The following is a 17,116-nucleotide window of genomic DNA, read 5'->3' as shown; positions in this document are numbered from 1 at the left end:
AACAAGACACGTGCGTTAATGGTAATTACTCCATGCAGAATTTCATTTCGGAAATCCTCCAAGGTCGTAATGAGGCCCTTAGTCCCGAGATCTCTATTAGAATGTTTATCATTCATTTTAATACAAGAGTAACAGGCTATGATTATTTAACACATTATATTTAAGTCAGTTTTCATTACAGATAGTTGTTTTGTCAGATAGCTGCTGACAATTTCACCCCAAAATCATACTAAGCCTGGAGATAATAACCTACCCATAACATGAAGTAGGAAGTGACAGTAATAAAAGATGTTGCTGAAGTTAGAATAACCTAAGGCAGCAATTCCTAATGAGAATGACACTTAAATGGCATATGTCCAAATCTGCCAATTACTGCCAGGGCAGCTGCCAGGCAGCAATATTTAAGTAGGCCCTTTTACACGTTTAATCTCTGAATTATTTTGGAACTAAAAATATGATATATGGGTCAGAATAGTGGACACCAAATGTATTGCTTTCTAAAAACATCACGAAGAAAGATAAATACAGGATGTGAAGTATAGTTCAGGCAAATGTAGTATACTTATTTGCTGCATACATTGCACAAGACCGTGTCAACATTAAATGGTGCATACATCATATTTAATGTTTTTATTTTTACGTGGCATTCTGGCTTCCATTCGAAAGAAAATGTAATCCAAATACAACAACCACATTTAAACAAGATAAAAGGGTGTGGAAAGAAAAACGGTCCACAAAAGGGTGGGCAGGGATATGGTTGGAACATATGTGTAAGTGCCTGGTTGAGTTGAATAAGCGAAGTTCAAAAGGAAAGTCTCACAGTGTGTTCATTTTTTTTAAGTGGGTTAAATAGACAAACAGAACATATGTGGCATTTAAGAAGGTAATTAAATGATTGTATACTTTATTTCAATGTAAACAAGTTAGGCAATACCTATGCACTGTAGCGTCTAGAAAGCATGGAAATCAGATTTAGTATTAGTAAACCTTATTGATTGTAGAAGAAGCACCTTAAATATGTTGCTGTAGGGCTTCTCAAGAAGAATGGTATGAAAAGTGTTTCAAAGCTCAGAAAAAAAACAGATGCTTTTTTTACACTGTACATAAATAGGCACGCTGCTGTTTTGAAAAAAATATAATAATGTTAATGTCAAGTGGGTTGCATTGCATGGGGATGTGTACTCTTTTCCCCAAAGATGAAACGGCCTAACTCTTATCAGGAACATAGTGTAAGTGATTTCAATATGGCACACACCCAAGTCTCCGCCAGCTTGTAGTGCACAAATGAAACCCTTATTTATTTGTATCTATAAATTCAATATTCTGAATGATATACCACTCATCACCTTCCTTCTCCTGAGACCTCTCCCACTCTCCCACCCCCCCCACACTGAACCAGGAATCAGGCCGGTTTGTAAAGGTAAATATTTATTTAATTATTTAGGATTTAAATCACAATATATTTTAAGAGGTAACAACAATCACAAATGGGCTGACAGAACACTGAATAATATCTTTAATGCAATGGGAATCAAGCAAGGAACACAAAAAGAATGCAGCAGAGAAACAAATACTTTTGGGTTGGTTTGGAACAGATAGCACTATGGTTGGGGTTCCCCCGGCAACACCCCTCAACCCACCAATAGGCAATTTAAATAGATGTGAGGAGAGAGCAGGTACTCAGGAATAACAACAGAATATCAATCCCACCTCCCCCCTTTAAACACAAGAGAAAAACTGAATTGACTTTTCAACTGTCAGGCGGCTTTGAAATTGGCTGAGCAAAAACACTAAATGTGATAAAAAATGCTTAATTTATTATACATTTCTACAAGAGCCACAAACAGAGCAAACACAAGCAATGATTTAATCAAAAGAAACCATTTGAAATCTCAAAGTCAAAGTGGGAAATAATTGAAAGCTAATTCACACGTGTAAAACATTTTGAAATGTAAATTTGTGGCAAACTTTTACTTATGCGGTTTTTGATATAACGGGTAAATCACACTGTTTAGCACTATAGGCTAGGCAACCAAGTTGGGACAAAGTAAGCTCTGAGACTGATTCATGACTTATGTAACAGATCCCCATCACCTACCCCGGCGCCACCAGTCCAAAGACTCAAAGTGGGATTTATGGATCAGAGTTACACAAATAAGATGACTATGAAAATGGTGCGTTAGCAACTAGACAGAATAAGATATCACTAAAGATTTTGGCACTGTTACTGAATATGAAGGTAGGGATAGTTCAAAGGTTAGAATGGAACAAGATAATGCAAGGTTTACAGTAGTTATCTAGCCTCCTATTAATACTCACAATCCACTGGAATTTAAGATTTTTGACAGTGACGGTTCTGGTCAATGGATTGGGTCTATCAAGGAAGGACAGCACATCAGGCGCAGGATTGAATCAGTTAGGCCGGTCACCGGCACTGCGTAGGATCTGCCCTTCTAGTTTTTGGGTACTTCAAATCAGCAGGATAGCGAGTTTATCAGGCAAGCCTTATGGTAGCAAGCCAGATAGTTTCAGGAGGCTAGCTCAGGATGCTTTCCCACACCACAGCGCTACACTGGGTTGTGAGAATAAGTTTGAGGATTGAGGCCTTGCTGAAAAGTTTCAGCTTCTGCGTGGCCTAATTCTTGGCATCTGGATCTGGAAGGATGTTAAAGGCTGGATGTTGAATGCTGGAACAAAGTGCTTTGCTGGAATCAGAAGAGTGAGCGAGTCAGTGAGTCCCTATGTGTTGTCAGCTGCCTCTATTTAGCCTTTCAAATGACATCACAAAAATGGGTGTATGGACCGGCTTAACTAAGCTTGCCCCCTGGGGACTAGTATTGGATTAGGGCCTCATCTCCGCCTTGCATCTGAGTGATTGGATCAAGGACGGATGATGTCACATTTATGGTTTGGCTTTTACAGTCCTTAGAAACCTCCCCTAGCCACTAGTATCAAAATCACATTTTGTCCTGAATACATATTTATACATTGGTAACCTCTACATAAATCACAACGCAGGATTCTATATTTTATGGGGTATCTGTTCCTCAAAATCCCACAGCTATGAGACCTTGTTTCACCTTTCTGCAGAATTTTGTCAATTTCGCCATGAACACATTTTCCAAACTTTCTGCAAATTTCCACACCTATGTGTGTTTACTATAGGGATGTCTGTGTAAAGTTTAACAATTCTAGCATTAATACAGTTCACATAAAACCACATAAATTGCCATTCCTGTCCAGAATATGCTACACAGTTCCATCGCCTCTTGAAACGTAAAGCCAAAAATTAGACTAACAAATCTGTCCTTTTTATATTTTTTATCACTTTGGATAGCAAGATGTGAGTATCTAGAAATTTTTAATTATTTGTTCTTAGCAGCAAATGGTCCACCTTTTGTTTCTCCCTGGAGCTCAAGGAGTAGCTCCTCCTTTGGGGAATAACTTGAAGGTGCAGTTTACAACCTTTTCACACGACCATTTCCTGGCCTGGAGGATCTGCCATTGTTCATTCCTTGGTTGTAGACAAAAGTCTGGCCTAACCCACAATTATCATATGTCAGTGAGTCTGTGCTTAGAGGATTTCCCTCCCCTTGGGGGAAACCTGTTTTTCCACTTATTACAGTCCCAGCCAGGCTAATTTATTCTTAATTTCTTGACTTAAAATCTAGCAGAAACCAAACCAGTTGCATTAAATGACATAGATACATTACTTTCTTAGCTTTAAACCTGTGGAATCAAAAACAACTGAGATCTGTATTTCTTTTAGCACCAATCCTTTTATGTTTGGTAATCCGGCAGACTTTTAGTTTAGATAACTTTGAAGTTTCATCAGGAGAGCCGATCTGCACACAGATTTTGACAGGGGCTGTCATTCCCAGGAAATCCAGTTTTTCTGAGAAAATGTTTTGCTCTTCACATTTCAAGACTTACACAGTGCTTCATTAGGTTAAATGAATGTTCGCACCAAGCAAGATTTTGTGTGTTGGGAAGTTTTATGTACACGCGTTTTGGATTTTTAGCTGCAAAGTAAATGTCATTTACAGGCACATTTTTGAGTTTCATTTGCAAAGCGCTGCTTCTCCCTCTGTGCTCTATGTTTGCTTGTCATGGAGCCCACTGCCAATTTTTCTTCAGTGTGTGCTCTATTCCACCACACATGCACCATGGGTGGCAGGTTGTGCATCCATCTTTTTGTGTGTTGAAAAACGCGGTTTTGGAGTTTTGCCGCCATTTTTCTGATTCTTGCACCATAAATAGCAGAGTGATGTCACATAGTATAGCAGAGTGGGTTATAAATCCCACAATAGGCCAAATCCAAACGTGATATCCGAGGGTGTGACATTTGATTTTATTTGTCTCCTTCACTTTTATAACTGTCCCTAAAATGATGCTTTTGGTGGCGTTTAAGTTAGCAATGATGTTCATTTCTTTACAAAATAGGACACAAAATAGAGCTGAAATCAATTCCACATTTGATGTATGTAAAGCGTTTGGAGTCTTTTGGTGAAATAACTACTGATAGATGAAAAACATTTGCAACAATCACATTGGCCTCCACCACGATTTTGGAAGGAGCACAAATGAAAGATAAACAATGTTGCTATACTTTCATTTTAAGTTTATTTCTTCATGAAGTAGCATACTCACTACACAAAAATAAACCTTCATATTGTGTGATTTCATTTTTCAAAGACATACCATGGTATCATTTCTCTTAATTGCCATTTGAAAAGCCAATGCTCATTAGAGAATGAATCATTCTACACTTTACACCATGTCAGAAAAAATGTCTAAACGTATCACCAAATATATTTTCTTTCCCAATTAAAATTTACAAATGGTGGACAGCAATATCTTCAACGTGTTTTGGGTAAAGACCTGGCTCTTCAATCGGACATTCAGTTGCCTGGCTTTGTCAAAAGGGCATGGGAATTCTTCTCCAGGGGTGGGAGGCCTACAATGGAGAAATCCAGAGCCAGTTCAACCCCTGAGGTGGACTGTGGCAGTTGTGAGGACCCAATTCCTGTCCCCACATGTGTCAGTATATTTCTCTTCAATTCATTGTCATCACAAGTCTTGTCTCAACCAGTTACTTGCACCAGTTACTCTTCAATTCATTGTCATCACAAGTCTTGTCTCAACCAGTTACTTGCACCAGTGTCTCTCTGTTTTTTTTCTAGGGGCCACACACTTTTTCACAGGAGGCAGGCAGGGTGTGATGAACTGGATTCAGTAGTATAATGATGTGTAGGGCTGAAGATGGCCTACTCAGCCCTCACTCCTCTACAAACCAAAACACAATGCATTCATAAAGGTAAAACAGGGGCAGTTAAGGGACCAATTTTGGTCACGTAGGCCGAGGGAAGGCTATGCTCTTGAGAGGGGTGTGTACCAAACAACACAGCATCGCATCACAGTTCAAAATACAGAGAATGCACAATCATGTTTATATATATATATATATATATATATATATATATATATATATATATATATATATATATATATATGTATGTATATATATATATATATATATATATATATATATATATATATATATATATATATATATATATGAATATATGAGAAGAATGCCTTTTGAAAAAAGACAGCAGGTGGAATGCACTCCAGAGAACAGCTGCAATCAAGAACCAGTATCCTTGCAGCAAAAGAAAGTGGAAAGAAACTCCTCAGCACTCCTGGCAACACGTTTTCTTTATTGGTGTGAGTACATCAGGAAGGAAAACAAAAAACGACGCGTTTCGCGGTGCACAGACCGCTTGATCACGTGGGTTTACCAACAACACAGAGAATGGACTGCAATTTATCCCCAGGCTGACTCTCTGATTTCACATAGAGAGTGTCCACCTGCTATGGACTATTCGTTCATCATGTTTTGTAAGGCAGCCATATTGGAACGGTTCAACAGTATGTAATTACTCATGGAGGAGTTCTAACTTTGTCCTCTAATATGTGCCACATGAATTACTTTCATAATTTGTAAGTGCATAAAAGACACAAAGTGTTTGATGTAAAAAAAATGCATTATTTTCACAAAGCAATCATGTGTTTTTCGATTTCAACAATATGCCATGGTTTTAGACATAATTTATATGTCTAAGAATGCGTTTGCCAATGCATCAGAAAAGGAGGAATTAGTCAGATGTAACTCCTAGCTACATGATCATAAATTAGCAATGGTAACCTATGCAAAGTAGAGTCTAGCGTACTCAAATAAACCTCGGACTAGGTGCATACAGACGGTATATGATATGTGCAAAATTGCCAAGTATAAAACATTTGGATGTCTGTGCAAAAATAGCATTCCAGCAGCAAAATTACATGCATAGCAGCAATAAAATAAAGTGCATAGTGCTCTCCGTCCATGCACATACCTCTCTTATTCATATAAGCCTCTCAGCTTTATGCTTTACTAAATGGATACAATATCCGATATATGTCAAATGAAGCGAATCTCTATAAGTTTAGATTTTTTCACGTTCTGAGGTGTGTGCATGGACGTCCGCTCTGTTCCCTATTCCGCAAAAGTTTCCTTTTTGTAAAGTGCAAAGTGCTTGCAAACAATTGCTAGATCATAAAGTGCATAGTGCATAAAACATCCAAATTCATAATACTAAAAAGAGAACCGTATTGATCGTAAAAAAGGTAAAGAATGTGTCTCTTTCATATAAATCTATATATATGCACCAAAGATTTTATAGAGGTAAGAGTGTATCGGCAATAGAGTATAGATAAAACCCTTCTATTATAGAGTCCGTATAGGATTATCATCGGTATGACGCCACAAAACAGGTAAAGTCAAGTTAAAAAATCTCTGTGTTATAGCAACCTCTAAAGATAAAAACCTATATGGTTACCTATTAAAAACCAATGTTTAAAAACTGCATCACAGCTATGAAAGCAGAGTACCAACCCAATATTTCATAAATAAACATGTGATAATTCCATTTTTACTAGTAGCATCAGGAGTCCACTATGGGACATGTACCGAATGATAAGAGCAGGTTAGAGACATTATAAACTTAAGATTCATGTTCCCAGGAAGGTATACAATTCCTCATCTAAATTGTGACCCCTGGGTTTCTTAGTCTCTAAGTCCAAAATGCACCTGGTTTCCAGCTGTCGTAATGCTAACTCGCGATTACCTCCTCTAAGTGGTTTAGTAATTGTATGTATGCCGAAAAAAGTAAAACCCTCCAATTGGCCCCCATGTTGATGCTTAAAATGTAGAGCCATAGGATAAGTTGGATCGGCATGCTTTATTGCCCTGATATGTTGTAGTACCCTTAATTTAAGTTGTCCTTTGGTGCTACCAACATACCACTTGTTACATGGGCAATTCAACACATATACCACGTATTCGGTTTCACAAGTTATTCTGGACACAATCTTAATGTTCTTCCCTAGAATAGGATGTAAATAACAGCTAGTATTGACTGCGTAGGTGCATGCTTTACATTTGGAACATTTTTGGAAGCCCGGTCTCTTGATGTTCATCCAACTGGCTCCTGATTGATTAATCAGGGGGCTCATAAAACTAGGCACTAGGGTATCTTTCATTGAGGGTGATCTACGGAATGTAATATTGACTTTGGGTGTCAGGATCTCGCCCAAGTGTTCATCTAATTTTAGAACATGCCAGTGCTTTTGTAATACTTGGCGAATTTTACGCGCCCCGTTACCAAAGGTCAAAATTAAACGTGTATCTGTGTTCTCTGTATTTTTCGTTTGCACAGAATTAGAAGTCAGTAAGAGGGAGCGATCCATGTCTCTAACTTTTAAAAATGCTCTTTCCAATATTTTGATTGGGTAGCCACGATTTTTAAATCTCTGGGCCATCCAGGCGCATTCACTGTCAAAGGTGTTAATGTTTGAGCAATTTCTACGTATCCGTATAAATTCGCCATACGGAATGCTCCATTTTAGGGCTGTGGGATGGCTACTCTTTGCGTGTAGTGGTATGTTTGAGCTGGTTGGCTTTCTGTGTAGGCTGCTGGTGAGTTCTCCATTAACTACTTTAATTGCAATATCCAAGAAAACTACCTCAGTCTTGCTATGGTTCTCAGTAAATTGGAGGTTTAAATTATTAATGTTTAACATCCTCACAAAGTCTAGCCATTCTTGATCATTGCCATCCCAGATCACAAACAGATCATCAATATATCGCAGCCATAGGATTATTTTGTCTGTGTATAAAGTGTTGCCTGAATGCCAGACAACAAACTTCTCCCACCACCCCATGGTTAAATTAGCATATGAGGGAGCAAACGTGGTGCCCATGGCAGTGCCTTGAAGTTGGATAAAATACTCCTTGTTAAACAAAAAACAATTATTGGTTAAGCAAAATCTGATCATCTCCAATATCATGGTGCCATGTTGCATATAGTTCATAGACCTGGTGTACAAAAAATGCTCGCAAGCTTTAAGACCATCTTCGTGTCGAATTGAAGTATAGAGAGAGACCACATCTAGAGTTGTTAACAAGTAAGAAGTTTCCCATGGAATACCCTCTATTCTGCTCAAAAAATCCTTAGTGTCCCTTAAGTAGGAGGGCAGGGTGGTAACAAAAGTAATCAGTGTTTCATCCACAAACCGCGATAGGTTTTCCAACAGTGCCCCACATAGTGTGACAATAGGTCTGCCTGGAGGTCTTGTCAAGCTTTTGTGTACTTTAGGCAGAAAATAAATCGTTGGAATAGTGGGAAATTTAGGTTGTAAATATGTACACATGTCTTCGTCTAGCAGGTCTCTCTCCTTCCAAGTCTGTAAAAGGTCTGATAGTAACACTCTCATGGTTTCAGAAGGGTCAGCTTGTAATTTTGAGTAACAGTTTTTGTCTGTTAGTTGCCTATGAGCTTCCTTGATGTAATCAGTCCGGTTCATCATGACTATATTAGTCCCCTTATCTGATGGTTTAATGATATACTCTTTCATAGCCCCAAGTTGTTTAAGTGTGCGTTGTTGGGCTGGGGTCAAGTTTGTTCTCACAAGGTTGCCGTGACTTCCGAATTTTTTTAAGGTCATTAATGACCAGGTCCTGAAATGCCTCAACATGGCCTCCCGGATTGAACATGGGGTTAAATTTAGATTTTATTTTGAGCGCTGTTTTGCCTGGCCAACTTGTATCTGCATTAGTAAGTTCCAAATCTGTGTTAGTCATCAAATCTGTATTTTCAAATTCCAAATCTTCAAGGATGCGCAGGGTGAGAGTGTCCTGTATGGAAACATCAGTACGTCCTGGGTGACAGACTTTGGTCTTAGGTTTTGGCGGAAACATGGCAAAGAATTTTTTTAGTCTGATTTTCCGCATAAATTTATCAAAATCTATGCGGGTTTCAGCATAATCATAGACAGAGGTAGGACAAAAGTTTAGTCCCAGTCTTAAGACTTGATTTTCAGCCGCAGTCAGCTCATGGGAGGAGAGGTTGATTATGGACATATCGGGTAATTCTGTCGTGGATGAATTCATTTCTTTATTCCAGAGCGTGTTAAGCGCTCCGGTTTTTCCATGTTTGTTGAAGATCCCGCGTCTTCCCCTCCTTGTCTTTTTCTTCCTCTTTGATTCGAAGTCTTGCCTCGGCCTCTGCCTCTTGTTTTTTTGCCACTGTTTAGTCTGCCATCCATACCCAACAGCTTCATTTCCTCTAAAAAATTTAATTTTCTCAAAGGTTGTTCACTCTCACTCTCAGTAGTATCAATATCTGAGGATGATGGTTCTATCGAACTGGTGTTTGTAGACACTGGGGCTTGCAAAGGAAGTTTTTTCCTTAGTGTGTCAAAGCGTTTGGCAAAGGTCAATACTCTTCCTTGTTCGTAATCATTTCTATCACGTATGAATTTCCTTTGCTTACGTAATTTGATATCGTCCTCAAACGTTTTGTATCCTTTTTCCATGTTGATGCGTAGATTTTTCCCCTCTTCACTTTCCTCTAGACTCTGCAATTGTTCTGTAACTTCTTTTATTTTATCCAGTATTTTGTGTCTGTCCATTCTGGCATATTTGATCAAGATGTTAAGGAAGTTAACTGAGCAAGCATTACTGGACTCTCCCCATTCTTGTAGCATAGCAGGGTCTTGATCTTCGAACGAGGGTGTGGTAAGGATACGTAAACCTCTTGGAATACGTCCTACATCAATGTAATTTTGTAGAGAGAATTCTTCCCACCATTTACTGATCTCTCTTTTACGTAGCTTCTCCAGTTCTCTTAGAAGTTTCACCTCATTACTAGACTGTGTCTCTGACATCTGCTCCTTGGGTGTATCTTTATTGGGTATGGGTTGCTTTTCACAAAAAAGTGACTCAGCTTGTATATATATATCAAACAAAGCAAAAAAAGAGGAAAAAAACGCCATGAAAATGGACAGTTCTGCCTGCACTCCAAGTAATGTAAGAAAGCAGCAAGGTCCCGTTTGTGCATGAAAAAAGCCAGAAACTCGAAATAAATTACTTTCAAGTTTATTGAAGATACAAAAAGTGCATCATGTTTAAAAAACAAAAAAACGCCATACACCCCAAAACAGAGGCAGGACACTGAGAGAGCAGTCCTGTATGGACGTGTTTCGCGCTATACACAGCGCTTGTTCACCAATGGGGGTGAGGGGCTCAGCATAGTATAAATAGCAGGGTAAGTCCCTTCATGGTTACTACACCTCGGCAAATGGATACCTGTATAGGAAAACCATGGCAGACATCGTGTAACGTTATGGCAAAGTGCTTGTGCCTAAACATAATTGCATGACATTAGGACACAACCCAATCACAACCCAATCACAAAAACACAGGGGTAACAGAATAAGTAAAATTACCCGAGCTAAAATGTGTAATAAAGTACACATTTTTCGTACAGTTGCATGAGTTATAAAACATGCACTACAAACTCAAACCAAACAGTACAAATGCTGAATGGAAATGAAATAATGGCAGGATGCAAAAGCTTCACTATGACATAAAATAAATAGTTAAAATGAGCTAGAATGATCCACCATTTGTGTCGATCACAGTATAAACAGTGCAAAATAAAAGCAAAATGCAAGTGCTTAGTAGCAGCATATTGTTGGTAAAGTGCAAGTGCTTAATAGCAGCATAATATTTAACAACGTGAAAGCTTTGATAGCATCTTAAGGGTAGCAATAAAGTGCAAATGCATATAAATAACTGAAAAATTCAACAGTCAAAATAGCAGCCTGAAACAAGTTAGTGCAAGTGCTAAAATATAGAACACTAATCAATAACATTGATGGATGATAAAAAGATCAATAGGCTCAAAAGGTACAAATGTCAGTACAAAATGTAAAACTTAAAGAAGCAAAATTGCAATAGTACTGCAGCAACCGGACAGGGTAGTCAAAGAAATGACAGGAGTGTCCAAGGTCAAAAAATGGATAACCATTCAACAGCAAGCAAAATTAAGATGCTGTTATAGGATTACAGATGTTGCAGAGCATTAAAAAAGATGTTAAACCAAACCAAGATGAATAAACAAAATATTCAGACCAAGAGGAAAAAACACTCCATGTGCCAAAGGAAACATGTAAATAATGATGATGGACCATCCCCAAACTCCCCCATTGACACAGGAACCAAAACAGAAAATCAATGTATAAAAACAAAGATTATACATGAGAAAATAAATTGACCTCATGCTGGCAATAGAAGATCTAATACAAGTGCCAGTCAATTGAGTAAGAAAAAAGCAGACACTGCCATTGGGAAACAACTAAATATGACCAGTGTGTAAATTCAGAAAAAAAACATGTGCAATGCCACACCAAATGAGGCTGAAAAGGAAAAAGACCTAATATACAGGAAAACTCCCAGAAAGGTATATAACTCCTCATCAACATTGTGACCATTTGGTGTCTTGGTATCAAAATCCAATATATATTTGGTTTCAAGTTGTCATAATTTTAAGACACGGTCACCACCTCTGGGGTTCTTGGTCACATGTGCTACTGCAAAAAAAACACCTCTGGGGTTCTTGGTCACATGTGCTACTGCAAAAAAAGTGAGCAGCCGAAAGTCATTATCATGTGTCTCTTTAAAATGCTTGGCCATTGGGTAGGCCTGGTCCAAATTTTTTATGGCCCTTAAATGTTGCAATACTCTCAGCTTTAATTTGCAGGTGGTGCTACCCAAATACCATTTCTGACAAGGGCAGCATAGGACTTATACCACAAATGATGTATCACAGGTCATGAGAGGCTTAATGTCATGATGAATAGAAGTCACTGGGTCAATAAAGAATTTCTGTATGGTAGCATGTGCACAAACTTTGCGTTTAGAACATCTTGTAAACACCATCGGGAGAGCAGCAAACCAGCTCGGAGTCTTGGAAGTATTCGGTAAGGGTGATAAAAAACTGGAAACAAGTTTGTCCTTTAGAGATGACGCCCTTTTGTATGTGAGAGTGGGACGCACAGACAATAAAGGAAGATCCTTGTCCAATCTTAAAATGTGTCAATGTTTTTATATATATACTTTTTTTCCCAATGAAAACACATTGTTAAAGGGATGTTATGGTTACACGTAAAACCGGAAAAACTCAGAAATATGCCAGTTATGGTAAACTAAGCAACCATAACTTGTGCCACCACTGTACACTGCTAAGACTAACACCCAGGACATCAAAGATGACATCACAAATGTCATTGATGACATCACCAATGACATCACATATCTGGCCACTTGTTTTTTGTTTACATTAACATATCTAGACCAGGTGGTTTTGTTCACTGACAGTCAGAATATTAAAATTCAAAAGGTGATATATGTCTAGATGCTAACCTTGTCATATTTTCTTAAAGTACTTTCCTTAGGGTTTGGTCTCAGCTCATGGTGCACATACATGGGGCAAGATGCAGCCCTCAAATACACAATTCATTTGTATCCATGAAGATATGCTTTAATGTTATTAACATTTTCTGAAGATGCTGTTTTTTCTTCCTTACTTTAGTTTCCCTGTATGCGCCTCTGATTTGTATGCATTGTGTCTCTTCATATGTATTGTTTGTACTAGTACAAGTGTGTAGTAAGTCTTGAATTATTTGCTAGTTATTACATGTTTAACATTACTCAAAACTCTGATATGGTAGCATTCATTATTGTACTATCCAAAATTAGAATAATATAAATGCTGTACTTCTGCATGCTGTAGCCATTGCCTATGTTTCTGTATGATTAGGTTTCTGTATTAACAACAACACTCCAATTCAATGTTGATTAGATGAGTACATTATTTAGTAGATTAAGTAGTTCATAATAGGTCTCCCAACTCCCCAAACATCTTGTTACCAACATTATAAACACAACCCCTTGTAGGGATTTTTCATAAAAATTGATTTCACATGTGATGCCATCAGTGATGTTTTCAATGATATTTTTGATGTCATCTTTGAACGCCTGAGTGTTAGTCTTAGCAGTGCATGTTGGTTTGGTGGCGTGTGATATGGTTGCTTAGCTTACCATAACTGTCGAATTTCTGTGGTTTTTTGATTTTACTTGTAACCATAACGTCCCTTTAACAACGTTTTTTCAGTGAATTTCATAGGTTTTTATTAGTGCAACTTAACCATAACATTCCTTTAACAAAATCTTTTCAGTGAATTTCATAGGTTCGTATTAGTGCAACTTAACCATATTGTCCCTTTAAAAAAGGTTTTCCAGTGAATTTCATGGGTTTTTACCAGTGCATGCTAGTAAATGAAGATGACAAAGAACATGAGGTAGAGGAAGTGCCTAGATCTAGCACCCAGAGAGAATCATAGGTGTGGCAGTTCTTTGTCACGTTTGGGAATGTACCAAAGATTAAATGTACCAAAGTGAGTGCAACTGTGTACTCATTTGTGGACTACCTGGACAGTACTCCTATGGGACCACCTCCATGCACCGCCACACTAAATCCAACCACTGCAATGCTCTCAGAAAGGTTGTTCCATTCTTAGCAAGTAGTAGGCTGACTTCCTCCATCTCATCTTCCTCAAGCAATACTGTAAACACACATCCTACTTCTGTGGCACACAAAATCCAGGCAGCTACCATCCAAGAAATAAAAGAGGCTGTTGATCCATATCTTTAGAAGACAACAGTCCTCGTTATATACTACAACACACCACTCTGCAGGGGAATACATTTCAAAGTGCTTTGGTAGCTGTAATCAAGGAGCATGAGAAACACTGTCCCTACCAAAGAATTAACACACAAACAACATCTTCCCCTGTCCGCCTGCCCCTCCATATTCGTGCTTCGTGTCTCTTGGCTCCTTTCCCTCCCCACCTTAAATTTTAACCTCTCCTGCAAAAAAAAAAGAAATCCAACAACAACAAAAGGAAGGTTCCTTTAGGAACCATCTTTCACAGTTAAAAATAGAATTTAAATTACATTTCTCATTAAAGTACATAGACTCAATAAGATTTTCCAACATTTCCATTGCACTGAACCAGAGATGATGGCCCGGCAGCCCAAGTAATCGGGCCAAGTGAAGCAAGGTCAGATAATGAGGGGTATGAACCATTGGGGGATGAAGACCATTAGCACCACGGGTTCCCAAAGCCATAACCGAGGGTGTTAAACAAATTATGGATTTTTCTTCCTACACAGGGACGCCTGCAGTGCCAAGCTGTAGGAAGGAAAATCCTTTTCCAACATGGCCGCCATGAAAGGGAAGTTGGGGCTCCATGTAGAGGCCCTCTTCCCTTTCCATGGCAGCCTGCAGAAGGCGAAGAGAGAAATCTATGACCATTTTACCATGAGCACAATTTTTTACCCTTTCAAACTTATCCAACTCTCGAATCACTATACCATATTGCCGGTCCCAGTTAAACATGGCCAATTTAACCCTATTTGTCAGCCCTCCTGGTCATTGCCAGTAGCCAGATTATCCGGATCATGACCTTATGCCATGACCCGGACAATCTGGCCACTGCCCATGGCCACAGGGTATACCTCAGTCACCAAAATATATCACTATTTTTTTAACCTACATTATAACACTTGTCAAATAATAAAACAGAAGCACATTTGCAAAACCATGCCTTAAGGTTCTTGTAACACTACTTTCATGGGTTTGCTGGAAATCTGCCCATGTTTTATTTTATCAAAAGTGTCATAATATATTTACATACAATAGTAATATACCTTAGCCCCCACTTGACAAAACCCAATTGGGCTTTACACAAACATTTAAGGTTGGGTGTATAATCTTTCTGGAAACATGTGTCCACATTTGTCAAACGGCAACAAAGTTATAAGCCATTTAATAATGTTGAGACCCCCTCCAATTTAGCCCCTCTTGACAAAATCCCACCAAACTTTACAAACACATTTAAATCTAGATCTAAAATATGTTCGCAAACATTTGTGTAGATTCCTCAAATGGCACCACATGTATAAGCTTTTACAATATTGTGGTAGCCCCCTCTATTTTGCCCCCTCTTGACAGAATCCCACCAAACTTTGCAAAACCATTCAGAATCACGTCTAGAATAGAATATAATGTAGCTTGAGGGGCACCAAAGCTATGAGCCATCCAAAAACTGCTTTTCACTAACCCTGTATTTCAGAAATAGGCATAGATGTCCGGTATCTGAAGTGTTTGCAGGCTTCGAGTGTACGTAGACATGAAAGTGCTACATAACTCATGCCTTCTTTAAAGACTGTGCTGCCAATGTTAACCAATGCCTGATTTATGGTTAGACCCTGTGATTTGTGAATAGTGACTGCATATGCTAAAGACAGAGAACATTTTTCTCTGTGTACATATCTGTCTTTGAAAAGATAGAATTGTGCTGTTGAGTGTCCTATCATTTTAACTTCTGAAAGTTTGTCAAAGTGGATGTTGACAAACTGAATTTTGTTGTCAAATGGATACATCCGGAAGCCAGCAACTTTGCCAATTGCTCCATTCACTAAACCTTGCTGCGTGTCAAGGTTATGATTCAGAATTACTGTGCAGTTTAAACGCAACGTTAACATTTTCTCCAAACCAGCTGTGTTGGAGATACATTTTTCTAAGATGTTTAGTCGTGCTGTTGCTTGTTGACACATAGGGAGTGTCATGCTGTGCACTTCCATTTTGACTATGGAGCTAATATGCACTAGTAGTTGCATTTCTTTTTGTAACATTGTCTCATTGAATTGTGCACAGCTTGCTAGGGTTGGATTAAGGACATTCATTTTACATTGTTTTGTGCTAATTGTTCCATGATATCAGGAGCAGGTGCGCCATGCCCATATAGCTCATGAGTCTACTATTTAAGATAGATTATGCATCTTTAGAAAGAAGGCCAGTCCTAATGCTTTTTATACTGTTAGCATTTGTGAGGGCTGCACACTGTCACATTATTTTGAGCTAGTTCTCCGTATTGGAAATGTTGCCAGACATTTACATTTCCTATGCTGCCAAGTGTGTTGTACCACTGTTTGGGTCCTAGGTTTTAAAAATAGGTTCACCTTTTACTGGTGTTAAATGTAGGAGATCTCCAAAAACAATAGTGTATTTTCCTCCAAAGAGTTCTTCGTAGTCTGTTTTAAGGACTTCTTGTAATCTGAGTTAATCAAATCCAATATTAGATTGGAGAGCATGCTTACTTCATCTATTAAGAGCATCTTCATTTGCTTCACAATTCTGCGTACTTGAGTAGCAGCTTCTGTTAATAGCTTGTAGTACACTAATTTGTTTTGGTATTCTACTGGAAGGAGCAGTAGTTGGTGTGAAGTAACACCTCCTTTGTTGTAGGCAGCTAAGCCTGTTGGAGCTGATACAACAGCTGAAAGATTGTTATTTGTTAATTTGTGTAGAATTTTGCTGGCGATTTTGTATTAAGAATGTTTTTCCAGAACCAGCTTCACCACTTACATAGAGGAGTAGAGGTTTATAATTTAGACAGATACAAGCTTTACTTTCATAATTCAAACCATGTTCAATTTCTTTAGTCACTTCTAGGAAAATGCTAAATTGCTCATCATTTAGCTGTGATTTGAGCAGTGCCAAGTTTTATTCTGATTGCTCATCTTGATACATGTTGTTCTCTACTTCAGTCATTCTGCTTCATTTACTATGAGTGGCTCTCCAAGTGGTTCTTGGCTTCCTGTAAC

This window comes from Ambystoma mexicanum, chromosome 7q (genome assembly GCF_040938575.1).
Source record: "Ambystoma mexicanum isolate Mex_15411 chromosome 7q, UKY_AmexF1_1, whole genome shotgun sequence".
NCBI lineage: Eukaryota > Metazoa > Chordata > Amphibia > Caudata > Ambystomatidae > Ambystoma > Ambystoma mexicanum.
Note: the sequence above shows the minus strand (reverse complement) of the source record.